At 46.1% G+C, this 12022-nt stretch overlaps 1 pseudogene; it reads left to right on the forward strand.

The window, feature by feature from the left end:
* The first annotated feature begins 8600 nt into the window (after positions 1–8600).
* Positions 8601–9572, forward strand: LOC101977841 (F-actin-capping protein subunit alpha-1 pseudogene; annotated as a pseudogene).
* The last annotated feature ends 2450 nt before the right edge of the window (positions 9573–12022 follow it).

Raw genomic sequence — 12022 nt, forward strand, 5'->3', positions numbered from 1 at the left:
CTCTGGGATGTGACACGGGCTTCGGTTTCCCTGGTGGCCCAGCGCCCGCATTCCCGGATAAGCACCTCCCGCTGCCCGGGAAACCTGTGCTCCCGGCAATGACTAAGTCACCTGTCACCAGTCACAGAAGCCTCCCCCATCCGCTTCAGGAGCCAGGGGAGGGCGAGCAGGTGCGGAGAACCCACCGGAGGGCGCGGGAGGGCAGGGAGCTTCTGGAGCCCCAAGATCAGACTGCTGACCCCGACGGCGGCGGCGTCGCCTGTCGGAGTATCGGTTTATTTTGACTTCTGCGGTCTGGAGGGAGACGTCACCCACGAGGGCATCCTGGAGGCAGCGAGCGCGAGCTGAGGCCCCGAGGGGAAGGGCGCCCCGCACCGCGCCCGCCCTCGCCCCGTGCGGCAGACGGGCGCCACCTCGCGTCTCATCCCAGTGCCGGCAGGTGACGCTGCGCTGGGGGCGACGCTTGTGCCAAGCGAGGTTTTTAAATTTTTTTTTTTTTAACTTTTCCATGTGACTGCTTAAAGGAAACTATAGCTGATACTTTTGAAAAGCCGTTTTTCACTAACCGGGGTCTGAAGGTGGTCGTACTTATTCGGTGGTGGTGGGGGGGCTGAGGACTTTCTTTGCAAACCATCTTCTCCCCCAGATCCTTTAGGACTGGGAGGCGAGAGCTGGGGTACAAACCCAGAGCGCGGAGTGACTGATTATGCCCCTAAGTAGCTGCGTGTGCGGAGGGCCATCAAGACCCCAAAGGAGGGACCCCTCCGCTGACTCCAGGCCACTAGAGCGCAGAGACAGCTTGGCTAATGCCATTCATCTAGACCACACCTGCCACACAGTAGGGCCAATAAATGTCCTTTCCGCCCAACACCCGCCGCAGTTTCAGGCGCGGTGACACCTGGCGGAGGAACGGGAGACCGGCCCTGCCCAGCAGTCTTCTCAGGTGGCCGGTCAGTGGTGGGTTCTTCTCTTATTTCCGCAGATGCAGGCAGCCTGGGCCCAGGGACTTACATCCTCTAGGGCCTAATGCCAACCTGGTCCTTTCCTAGAGACAGACAAGGGCTGGGTTTTGTTCTGCAGTATGGAGAGATGAGCGCCTTCGGGGCATAAACTGGAGAAGGTTAGGGAACCTTTTTGTGGGCCTCCTCCTTAGCTTCCAGAATGGGGACCAGAGACAGCAAGGCGAGTAGAGGAACTGGAGGGAAGGGTCCTGATTTCAGAACAACTTCCACTGGGCAGATTCCTGAGATCCCTCTCTTGCCTCTAAGCATGCGCTAGGCAAGGGGCATTTGGAAACAGTAGTTTGTCCTTGGACAGTTTATTCTTGCTCTTGGCACCCTTCAGGCCTCCCCAACCTCCCTAACGCTGGGTTTCATCTGCCCCCCCCCCCCCCCCCCCCCCGTGGGCTGTGGAGAGGGCACCCTCTGCCGGGATCCATGCCGCAGCCACACAGGAGGGCATGCCTTGTGAGCCTTCCTGCCGGGACATGGGCTGCAGTCCAGTGGGGCAGAGTCTACAGCCCCAAATAAGAGAGTATTGATGTTTCCCCTTTTGAAAAACCAGCCCCTACCTCAGAGCAAAGCCAGAGTAGTTTTTAGTTTAAAGCCGACAGCTATTTCTAACCTACAGGGGTAGGCTTAGTATTTGGTAGTACGGTTATCCAGCCCTGAGTAACAGAATCAAAGATTTCTCTATTAGACACAGAGGTCATACTAGTAAAAGGATTTTGCAAGATCAGATGACATTAAATTATTAAACTGTATCTTAAGGGGAAGGACATCTGTAACCCTAAAAGTTACATGTTACGTTTACAGTCCTGATAACTGGGGGTGTTAAAGCCTGGTGAGGGAACTTCTGTACAGTGACATGTTCCAGCTGCTGCAACACTTATTCAGTGCTCATGGATTTTGTTTCTCTCATGGAAGCACCCATCCCCAGATGACAACCTGTTTTTCCCCAACCAGACTTCAAATGGAACTGACTTCTAAAAGGGAACTCATATCCCCCACATCATCCCCCATGTCTTCGGGCCCCCTCATGTTCGACACCCCTTTTCAGCTCTGAAGCAGCCAGAAGGAGCCGTTGCCCCTTCTCTTTACATCAATAAAGAGTTGCTAAAATTAGGGGGGAATGAAGCCAGAAATGGATAGGCAGTGTAGTTAGGTAAATCGAGTCAGGTTGGATGGATATAGGAGGCCCATTTTGAGTGAGTCTGGGAAGTTGAAGACTGTCCCTTGAGTATTATTGTTTACCAAGATGTAGAGCCTGCCCAAATAGGCCCCCAACTGAGGGAACCATGATTGGTTCCCAAGTTTCCAGACAAAGGGGGGAATGAAAAACCAGCCTCTACCTCAGAGCAAAGCCTGTCCAAGGAAGGGACATGACCCTTGTCCTTGGAAAGACCCCCAGAGCACTCCTAGGCACATACCCACCTGCTAAGTTGTTTATCTACAAATAACAGGAGAGATCTGCTGCTCCAGGTGTCCCTGACTCAGTCAGGCTAGGTGGGGACCCATAGCAACCCCCTAGCAGCCACCCATCAGCATGAGACAGGGAAATACCAGATGACCCCCCAGTAGTTTATGGTGGTTGATAACGTGTTGGGAAATCATGTAGTTCAGCACGAACACCCCTCTTGGCTTAAACCAATCAGTTCAAACGAATCCCCCTCTTGTAGTAACCAATCACCCCTACCCAACTTGTTCCTGCCAGTGAATGTGCTAATCATGTTTTAGAGTTGTTATTTGATTTTCCCGCGGTGTGTGATGATTTGCTAAGAGATGCTATGATGTCTGTGGGGGTCCCTGCCTTCTCCAAAGAATGTATAAAACTGCTGCAAACCCTGGGCCTCTCAGCATCAGCAGTTGCTGTGTGCGCGGAGGACCGAGCTAACTCACAATAAATACCTCTTTGCTGCTTACATCCATCTTGGGTCTCTGGTGGTCTTTTGGGGGTCCCGAATTCAAGCATAACACTTTATTCCTACTTTATTTTTATGCTTACTTTTAGCAACATCTATGTGAGTAGAAAAATGCTTTTCCATGTGACTGCTTAAAGGAAACTATAGTTGACTCTTTTGAAAAGCAAAGAACCTTTTTGCAAAGTAAATTAATTACTACACTGTTCAACTGATAATCTGTAAGTTAGCTAGGACATGTTTATTTAGGATTTCTGTTGTTAAATACATGCCATATGTTTGAGGATTTCAGAAGCACATTTAGTCCTGGCCTTAGAAATGGATTGGCTGGGGTGGGTGGTGTACCTCAAGGGCATAATGTGTGCTTAGTTAGCACCTCTCAAAATCAAAATCAAGCCCCAGAACCAAACAAGTAAACCAAAGCAAACAAACACAACACAAATAAACCATAAGATTGGCTGTTAAGTCTTTTTTTTTTTTTTTTTTTTTTTTTTTTTTTTTTTTTTTTTTTTTTTTTAATTTTTAATATTTATTTTTAGTTCTCGGTGGACACAACATCCTTGTTGGTATGTGGTGCTGAGGATCGAACCCTGGCCGCACGCATACCAGGCGAGCGCGCTACCGCTTGAGCCACATCCCCAGCCCCTGTTAAGTCTTTACTGAGGCAAAAATGCATGTTCTTTGTTTACAAAATTATAAATCATGACTAGATCAACCCTCCAAAATCAGTTAAATCCACGATGTAGATAAAATAATAAACTGTATAATGGAAGTAAATAAGAACACTGATAGAATATTCAAAATTATAAAACAGCCAATAGGAATCTATTTTTAGTTATCACTAAGATGTTTTAGGAAATGCAACATAAAGAAGAGACTTCTGTCAACCTTGAAGGACTACAATTTGAGTTAATTGCACTGATTCCTGACTCTAATTCAATCTAAAAACATGTAGCTTTCCTGTGAGTGGATCTATACTAGCTTGTGTTTCCCAGTTGGCCAGTTCTCCTGCCAAAATGGAAACAAGCAGGAGTAAGGAGAGATTTTCCTGGGCTTCACGGGTGAGATCTGGAAGATGAAGATGGAAGCAATAGAATCGGGAATAAATATGTTCATGTGTGCAGAGAAGATAATCTGGGCTGTAAGTAGATGATTGGTAAGAAAGTAGCAAAATTAAGAAATCAACTTATGGGGCTGGGGATGTGGCTCAAGCGGTAGCTTGCTCGCCTGGGTCCGATCCTTAGCACCACATATCAACAAAGATGTTGTGTCCGCCGAAAACTAAAAAATAAATATTAAAAAAATTCTCTCTGTCTCTCTGTCTCTCTGTCTCTCTGTCTCTCTCTCTCTCTCTCTAAAAAAAAAAAAAAAAAAAAAAGAAAGAAAGAAATCAACTCATGAGAGTGTGCACAGTTCCTCTGATTCCCAAAGGAGGAGAAACTGCATCCACCAGGGTTTCCATGTTGACTGACATGCATTTTAAAAGGAGATTAGCATTTTGCATGTTTAATGACTTAAAAATCATTTGCAAAGGTTTTTTGCTGCCCGCCCCCAAACATATTACAGTGGGTTGGGAAAGAAATATCAATTCAGGAATTTTATTTAAAATCAAAATTCAGTCTTCCTTCCTAATTTCCTTTAAAGTTGTTGTTGTTTTGATTCTTATACCAGTGAGGGCCTAACCTGGGCATCCCAGGGTGGCATCCCATAAGATTCCATGGCAACTGAGCCTTTCCCAGCAGGACACATACCCAACTGGCTTTCCATCTCTGTGTGGAAGCAGCAGGCAGCTGTGAGTCATCAAATGCACACAGGGTCATTGGGAGATAATCTTCATAGAGATTAAAAATGCATTTGAGTGTTTATTGATTTCATTTCAGTGAGAGATGTCACGCAGTGGGCCCTGAGAGTGTGGTCCTGGCAACAGCAGGTGGGCAGCACTTGACAGCTTGCTAGAAATGCAGACCTCAGTCCCTGCCCCAGACTCCTGGATCAGAACTTCTGGGGTTGCATTCATCGGCCGGGTGACTGATGTGAGCTCAAGTCTGAGAACCATCGAAAGTGACACAGGGGTGAGTTCAGGGAACTATAGGGGTAGTGGACAGCAGCCAACCCAGGCCAAGCCCTGGCTTCCCCCACATTATGGTGTGGCTGAGGGAAGTTTGAAGGGAACATTAAGGAGTGATCTTCACACTTAAGAAGTGAGGCAAACACAGCTCTGGGAGACTGGGGATGGACAGAGAGATTACACAGGCTCAGTTCCCTTATCTGAAATGTTTCAGGTTTCAATTTTGTTTTTCAATTTTGGAATATTTGCAAATACACGTTGAGATTCATGTGTGCTTCGCATATTCCTTCTACATGGAGCTCAAAGGTAACTTTATACAATATTTTTAGTGCAGGTGGGTTTTGACTGTGACCTGCCTGAGAGGTCAGGTGTGGAGTTCTTCAACTGTGGCCTGTGCCAGTCTTCAAAATTCTCAGATTTGGGGGCATTTTGGACTTTGGATTTCCAGACTGGAGATGCTCAACCTCTACTGATTTTCTTTTGGGTTCGAAGCTGAAAGGATAATAACCAGGTGTAGACTCTCTTATCCCAAATGCCAATATCACAGAAACTCTGAAAACCATTAACTTTATTGTAAGTTTGGCACCAAAATTCATTTTTGGTGAAATGGAACTGGAGTTCACATGAGACTGTTCTAACTTGTTGTTTATCCCACTTAGGGTGAGTATTATTGTTGGCTTTGATAATACTAAGACACTTAATTATGGGGTGTGGTTTTGGATTCTGCCGGAGCTCTTAGTAACTGTCATCTAAAATTCTAAAAAAATCTAAATTAAATCTAAGGATTTAAAATAAGGAACTCTGGGCTTGGATGTTTCAGAGCCTCTGGTTGCGGATGGCAGTTCTCTGGCCACTCTCTTTATATCAGGATAACAGTCTTTGATTCTCCAGGGCTGCCTTCATTCCCACCCTCCTGCTCTGCCCTGTGATGGCTGAGCTTACTGAAGCATGGGATCCTCCCGGCTAAGCATGACTTAGCCCTGAGGATAACTGCTGGGAAGGTGAAGCCTCTGAAAGTCATGACCGAGAGGAGGATCCCACCTTCTTGTCCACTCCTCCCCAGTTTGAAAACTACTTGAGAGCAAGGGGTAGTGGACAGTACCTAGCCACAGTACCTAACCAAGGACCCTGTGTGCTGGAATGAATGGAAGAGGCTTTGTCCTGAGGGATGGAATCCAATGAGATGCAAACTAGCTCGCATTTCTAGAGTGGAGGGAGTTATGCCTGTGGTCATTAGGCCACCCAACTCTCAGAGCAAAGACTCACGGGAAGGGAAGGTGGAGACTACCCTTCCCGCCCTTAAAAAAAGAACAAACGAAACCAAAACAAAAACCTCTTTTTTAAATTCCAGTTTTCTTAGCTTTTCTGTAATACGATCGTGTGCAGCATGACCACGTTTTGGTAAGCAATTGACTGTAGCCCTACAAGATCCTAGCTCCCCGTGACGTTGTAACCCCTATTGTGAAGGACACTCTGTGATGTTTGCAGCGGCCCAGACTCTCCCAGTGACGCATTTCTCAGAACGTGACTCTGTCCTCCAGCGATGCATGACCAACTGTATACTTATCCACTTCGTCACCGTGTCTCCTTAGACTCCTCTCAGCTGTGACTGCTTGGACTCTCCTGGTTTTTGATGACCTTGACACTTTGGGAGAGTATGAGTAGGTATTCTGTGGACTTCCCCTTTTCTGAAATTGGATATTTTTCTCCTGGTTAGACTGTGGTTATGGGTTTGGGGGAGGAAGACCTCGGAGGTGAAGTGTCCTCTCATCACGTCATGTTAGCGGTTATCCTGAAGGGCTGTGCTGGGCTGTGGTTGTGGTTGGCTGTTATCTGAGCACTCTCTTTATATCAGGATCACGGTCTCTGATTCTCCAGGGCTACCTTCACTTCCGCAGAGGTCAGAGTGGAGTGTTGGCTGGCTGGGCTGTGCTGGTCCCTGCAAGGTTGCCGTAGAGAAAACCCAGTCCAAATTCCGCTCAGACAAGGAATTTCTTGGTTCATGTTACCATCAAACCTAGGAAGTGGGTTTCAGGCACAGCAGGAACTCAATCACAGCCCTTCAGAATCTGTCTCCTAGAGTGGCTCTGTTTCTTTGGGGTTGGCTTTATTTTTGTGTGTTCTCTACAAATTTTAGAAAAGAGGATTCCTTGGCACTTCAGAGTCTTTATGTGATCCTTAGAGTTATAGGATTTTCAGGGTAAAAGAGCAAACTTTTATGATATTCCAGCAGAAGCCCCAAGTAAAGATTTCATTGGCAAAGTCCTTTCAGGTGGTTATTCCAAGATCTGAGGTGGAATATGCTGCTCTGATTGGCCTGAGTCACTTGTCCAGCCTGGAGCCGGAAGAGTGGGGCTGCATCATCTAAACCACACACACTGGGAGAAAGGGAGGGTGGGCAGCATGTGCACAAGGGCACCTTTGGTGAATAATCCGAATCTCATTTGTTAAGGTAGAAACAGTAAAATGTATAGGTGGTGTTCTGAGAGCAAAAATAAAAATTCATATCCTACCTATAATTTGTTGGATGCCCACCATGATAAGCTACGTGCATTTTTACATATGCCAATTCATCCAATATTCAGGACCACCGTAGGAAACAGCACTATTGTCTAACTTTTTACATTCAAGGAGACCAGGCACGGGGACATTAGGTAACTTGCTCAGAGTATGATTGACAATGAGTGGAGACGAGCTTTGCACTGAAAACCAGGCAGCTCTGACTTGAGACAAAGGCAGTGTGCTGGCCGCTCCTTCTGTCCAGGCACTCTTGTCCGCAGTAGCCGGCAGCGTTGGCGGTCAGGTACACATCCTAGCCCTTTGCTGTCGTCACTCCCCTGGGAAGTGAGCAGCCACTCCAGGTTTGGGGACAACCAGTGTCCAGTGACTTGATGCAAGAGTTCAAGGATCTGTCCTGCTGGCCCCTGTAGGGCCATCCTGGCTCCAGAGCCTCAGTAACCCCGAAGTCAGCATGCACCTCTGCCTGACGCTGCTGCCCCGCCCGACAGCGCTGCTCAGGAAAGCTCTTTCCTGCAGAGGATCCAGGCTCCGAGTTGGCTCCCAGAGAAACTCCTGCTGTTGTGTGTTGTGCAGAGTCTGGCAGGACGAAATCCTTGTGCCAGTGCACTCCAGGATCAGTCAAGGAAGGCATGGGGGCTCTTCTCAGGGCAGGCATCGCACCCGCTCCTGGTATGAGGCCTCATGTGAAATACACACTGAGGTCTCCGAGGGGCACCGCGTGAGCCAAGCCATTCCTTGCCAACTGATGTCAATTTCCACCCCTCCCCAAGCTCTCTCAATACCACCTCTTCGCTCCCCTGTCATTGCAATCATTCCCAATACTCCTCTATCATCTTTCATCTCTAGATCGCTGTTTCTCAAAATCTCTTTATGTCTATCTGTAATTTTTTTTTATCCATTTACAGCCTTTATCTTTACCGTCTATTGGCCGACTTGGGTATAGATCTTCTTGTAATACACAGGCGTCTGTGCGCACGCGACCCTCTCCCTGCCTGCACCAGCCTGCACCAGCCTGCACCAGCCTGCACGCTCCGCAAGAGGAAGAATTTCTCTTGCCTTCATTTTGTACTCACTTCCTGCATCAGTGTGCGGTGCCTACTGGGTGCCTACTGGGTGCCTCCTGGGTGCTTGCATGTGAGAGATAAAAGAAGCAGATTCAGAGCAGCCCAAGATGGCCCACTTGGAGGAGGATCGGATGTCGGGTGAGGAGAAAGTATGCTTAGCTGCTAAATTCACCACTCATGCACCCCCAGGGGAGTTCAGGGAAGTATTCAATGATGTCCGGCTACTACTTAACAATGACAAGGAAGGAGCAGCACATGCATTTGCCCAGTATAACATGGACCAGTTCACACCTGTGAAGACAGAAGGATATGAAGAACAGGTCTTAATTACAGAGCATGGTGACCTGGGGAATAACCAATTTTTAGATCCAAGAAACAAAATTTCCTTTAAGTTTGATCACTTATGGAAAGAAGCAAATGACCCTCAACCAGAAGAAGTAGATGGAGGTTTGAAGTCCTGGAGAGAATCCTGTGACAATGCCTTAAGAGCCTATGTGAAAGATCATTATTGCAACGCCTTCTGTACTGTTTATGCTAAAACTAGAGATGGGCAACAGACTATTATTGCATGTATTAAAAGCCTCCAGTTTCAGCCTAAAAACTTTGGAATGGTCGTTGGAGATCAGAGTGGAAGTTCACTATTACACCATCTACAGCCCAGGTGGTTGGAGTGCTCGAGATTCAGGTTCACTATGATGAAGATGGCCATGTTCAGTTGGTTAATCTTAAAATTGTACAAGATTTAGTAACTGTTTCGAATGAAGTCCAAACTGCCAAGGAGTTTATTAAAATCATAGAGTGCAGGAAATGAATATCAGACTGCAGTTAGTGAAAACCACCAAACAATGTCAGACACCACATTCAAGGCCTTGCGCTGGCAGCTTCCAGTTACCTGCCCCAAAATCGACTGGAACAAGATACTCAGCTACAAGTTTGGCAAAGAAATGCAGAGTGTTTAAAGGCTGACGGTAGGATTGTTCAGTATGTAGATAGAAAAGGTTTCAACATGTGGTCAAATGATAAATAAGTGATTGATAAACAAGAGTGATATTTTGCTAGGGCTTTCAAAGTTAACAGATTTTTTTTTTTAGCCTCATGAAATACTGTTGAACCTATAGCATTGACCTCATCTTTTTGTGTTCTTTGCCTTATATTTTTCTGTTATCTCTATATCTACTTGCAAATCTTTTTTTTTTCCTTTTTGTTAATTCTGCTACACTTAGTGTTGAAGAGAGATCCATCTATTCTGGAGTCATCTTACTCTTTAGAAAATTTTCCTAGCCATGAAGTCCTGTTACTGATTTAGACAGATAATATGCTCCGTACTTTCACCCTGTGCTCCAAAGCACTTCTGGTACGTCAGTGCTTTTGACTGATCCACCAACAGCTGAGGAGGCTCTGCTACAACTCGTAGCTAAACGGAAGACCCATTCATCCTTCTCCCTTTGACTGGCATTTATAGCGTCTCATAACTATACTTTTGAAAAGTTTGGATTGAGGATTTTCAGGTCCATTTTGCGGGGCAAAAGGAGGTTTTCTGGAAATTCCATGCCAGCCAGCTTCTCTGGGGGGCACTTGTGTTTAAATCCAAAGACTTGAACCACATGGAACGTTTGCTTTCTTCACTGCCTCATTGTCTTCTTCCCATTTAGTACCATTGTCGTTACAGACATCTGCATTTTTGGAAGAGTCTCATTCAGGTATTATTTTTTTTTAAGTATCCAAGAACTGCGGACACACTGTGGATGTAGTAGAGTATAAAACTTGAAATATGCAGATGCTGAAGGAATAATTCGTATCTTGCGCTTTAACACTTTGTGGCATGATTGTACTGTAAGCAAATTAATCAACTCTGTAAATCATAAAAACTTAAGATGAACCAAAGTGAAAAGGTAACTTCCAGGCAGTAGCTTTACCTGTTATTTAAGGGAATACTAGTGTTTTCTAAACAGGATGTAAAAGTTGTTAGAACTTTTTCCAAGTTACTCTTCCTCAGTCCCGCCTGCCAAGAAATCAAGTGTAACTGTGATATAGCAACCCTTCCCAGGTATAGTGGCAGGTATGTGTGTGATCTCAGAATACACAGGTGACATAGATAGGATAGGACAACTGGTAACGCTGGATTCATTTACATTGTTTACACTCCTATGACCAGACCTTAAGGGAAGGTCAGTTTTTTAAAACCAAGTAGTGTCTTCCTACCTGTCTCCAAATACATGTCAAACAAGAAGGGTGTCGGTGCTTCGGCTTTGTCTTTGCTCAGTATATAGCCGAGCAAGAGTTTGTTTCCAAGTGAATGCTGTGTAAGCATTTTTGTTTATTTCAAATAAAATATATTTGTATTATTTGTCAAAAAAAAAAAAAAGAAGAAGAAGAAGCAGCAGCAGATTCAGTAAGAGAAGGGCAGAGAGAAGCTCACAGGAAGAAGCCCTGACAGCACCGGGATCAGCAGCAGCAGCCCTGTGGAGCTTGTCTGTCACACCATGGGGCTGGGACAAGAGCTGTGCCCTGCACCACGCGCCCCCTTTCTCCCTGGCCAGTCCTTGACCCCTCTCTAAGAGGCCATCTTGAGTTTGAGATGCAAGGTGCGCCATCCTAGACAGATCATTGTCTTTGTCAGCCTTATTTATTTTTATCTGTAGGATGAGAATTCTGTGCTTCTTACCTGATAGAGACTCAGTGTGACCCCTTACACCAGGCTCTCAGAAAATCCTGTGCGGAGCACATGTTCACTGAGCACTGTCTCACATCGGCTGTGGTGTTGGCGGCGGGAGATCTGTGATCTCTGGGGCTGATCATAGAAAGGGTTTATGGCCCAGACCAGAGATGGGACCTGCAAATGACTCAACCTTTTCTTCATTCTGAGCCTGTGTCTTTAGCTAATGATCTGAGTGGAGACTAATTTTCTTGTTCTAATCAGAGCCAAGCTTGCTCTTTGTTTTGATGTGGTGGAGTATTTCCCCCTGGAAACAGGCACAGGAGGATTCGCAAGGCAGCATGGTGTAGTGGCCCCCGGCCTGAAGCCTGGAGCTATCATGGGGTTCACTTTGTGGCCCCCCAACATACCAGCTGTGATGCTGAACAGTTATATAACTGCTCCCTGCCCCGATTTCACCTGGGATATGGAGATGATGATGATGATGATGATGATGATGATGATCATAATAATAATAATAATAGGCCAACTCTACTGTGCTCAATTTATCTTAGTAGATGCCCTTTCAGGCAAAGCATATGAACTGGACATGTCACAATTGTCATGCAACTGCCTAGATATTATTGTCATGTCTCTGGATAATAAAGCAAGATGGTGTCCGGTGGAACTGGAAATCATGGCACTAAGAATTGGATGACGTAGCTAACCAATGCCAGTTTTTCTGGCTACTTAAAGCAACTACTCTTAGCTTGAAGGTGTCAGGCCTTCCCATAATGGGACAAGATCTCTCCTGGGGG

Source organism: Ictidomys tridecemlineatus, chromosome 8 (genome assembly GCF_052094955.1).
Source record: "Ictidomys tridecemlineatus isolate mIctTri1 chromosome 8, mIctTri1.hap1, whole genome shotgun sequence".
Lineage (NCBI taxonomy): Eukaryota > Metazoa > Chordata > Mammalia > Rodentia > Sciuridae > Ictidomys > Ictidomys tridecemlineatus.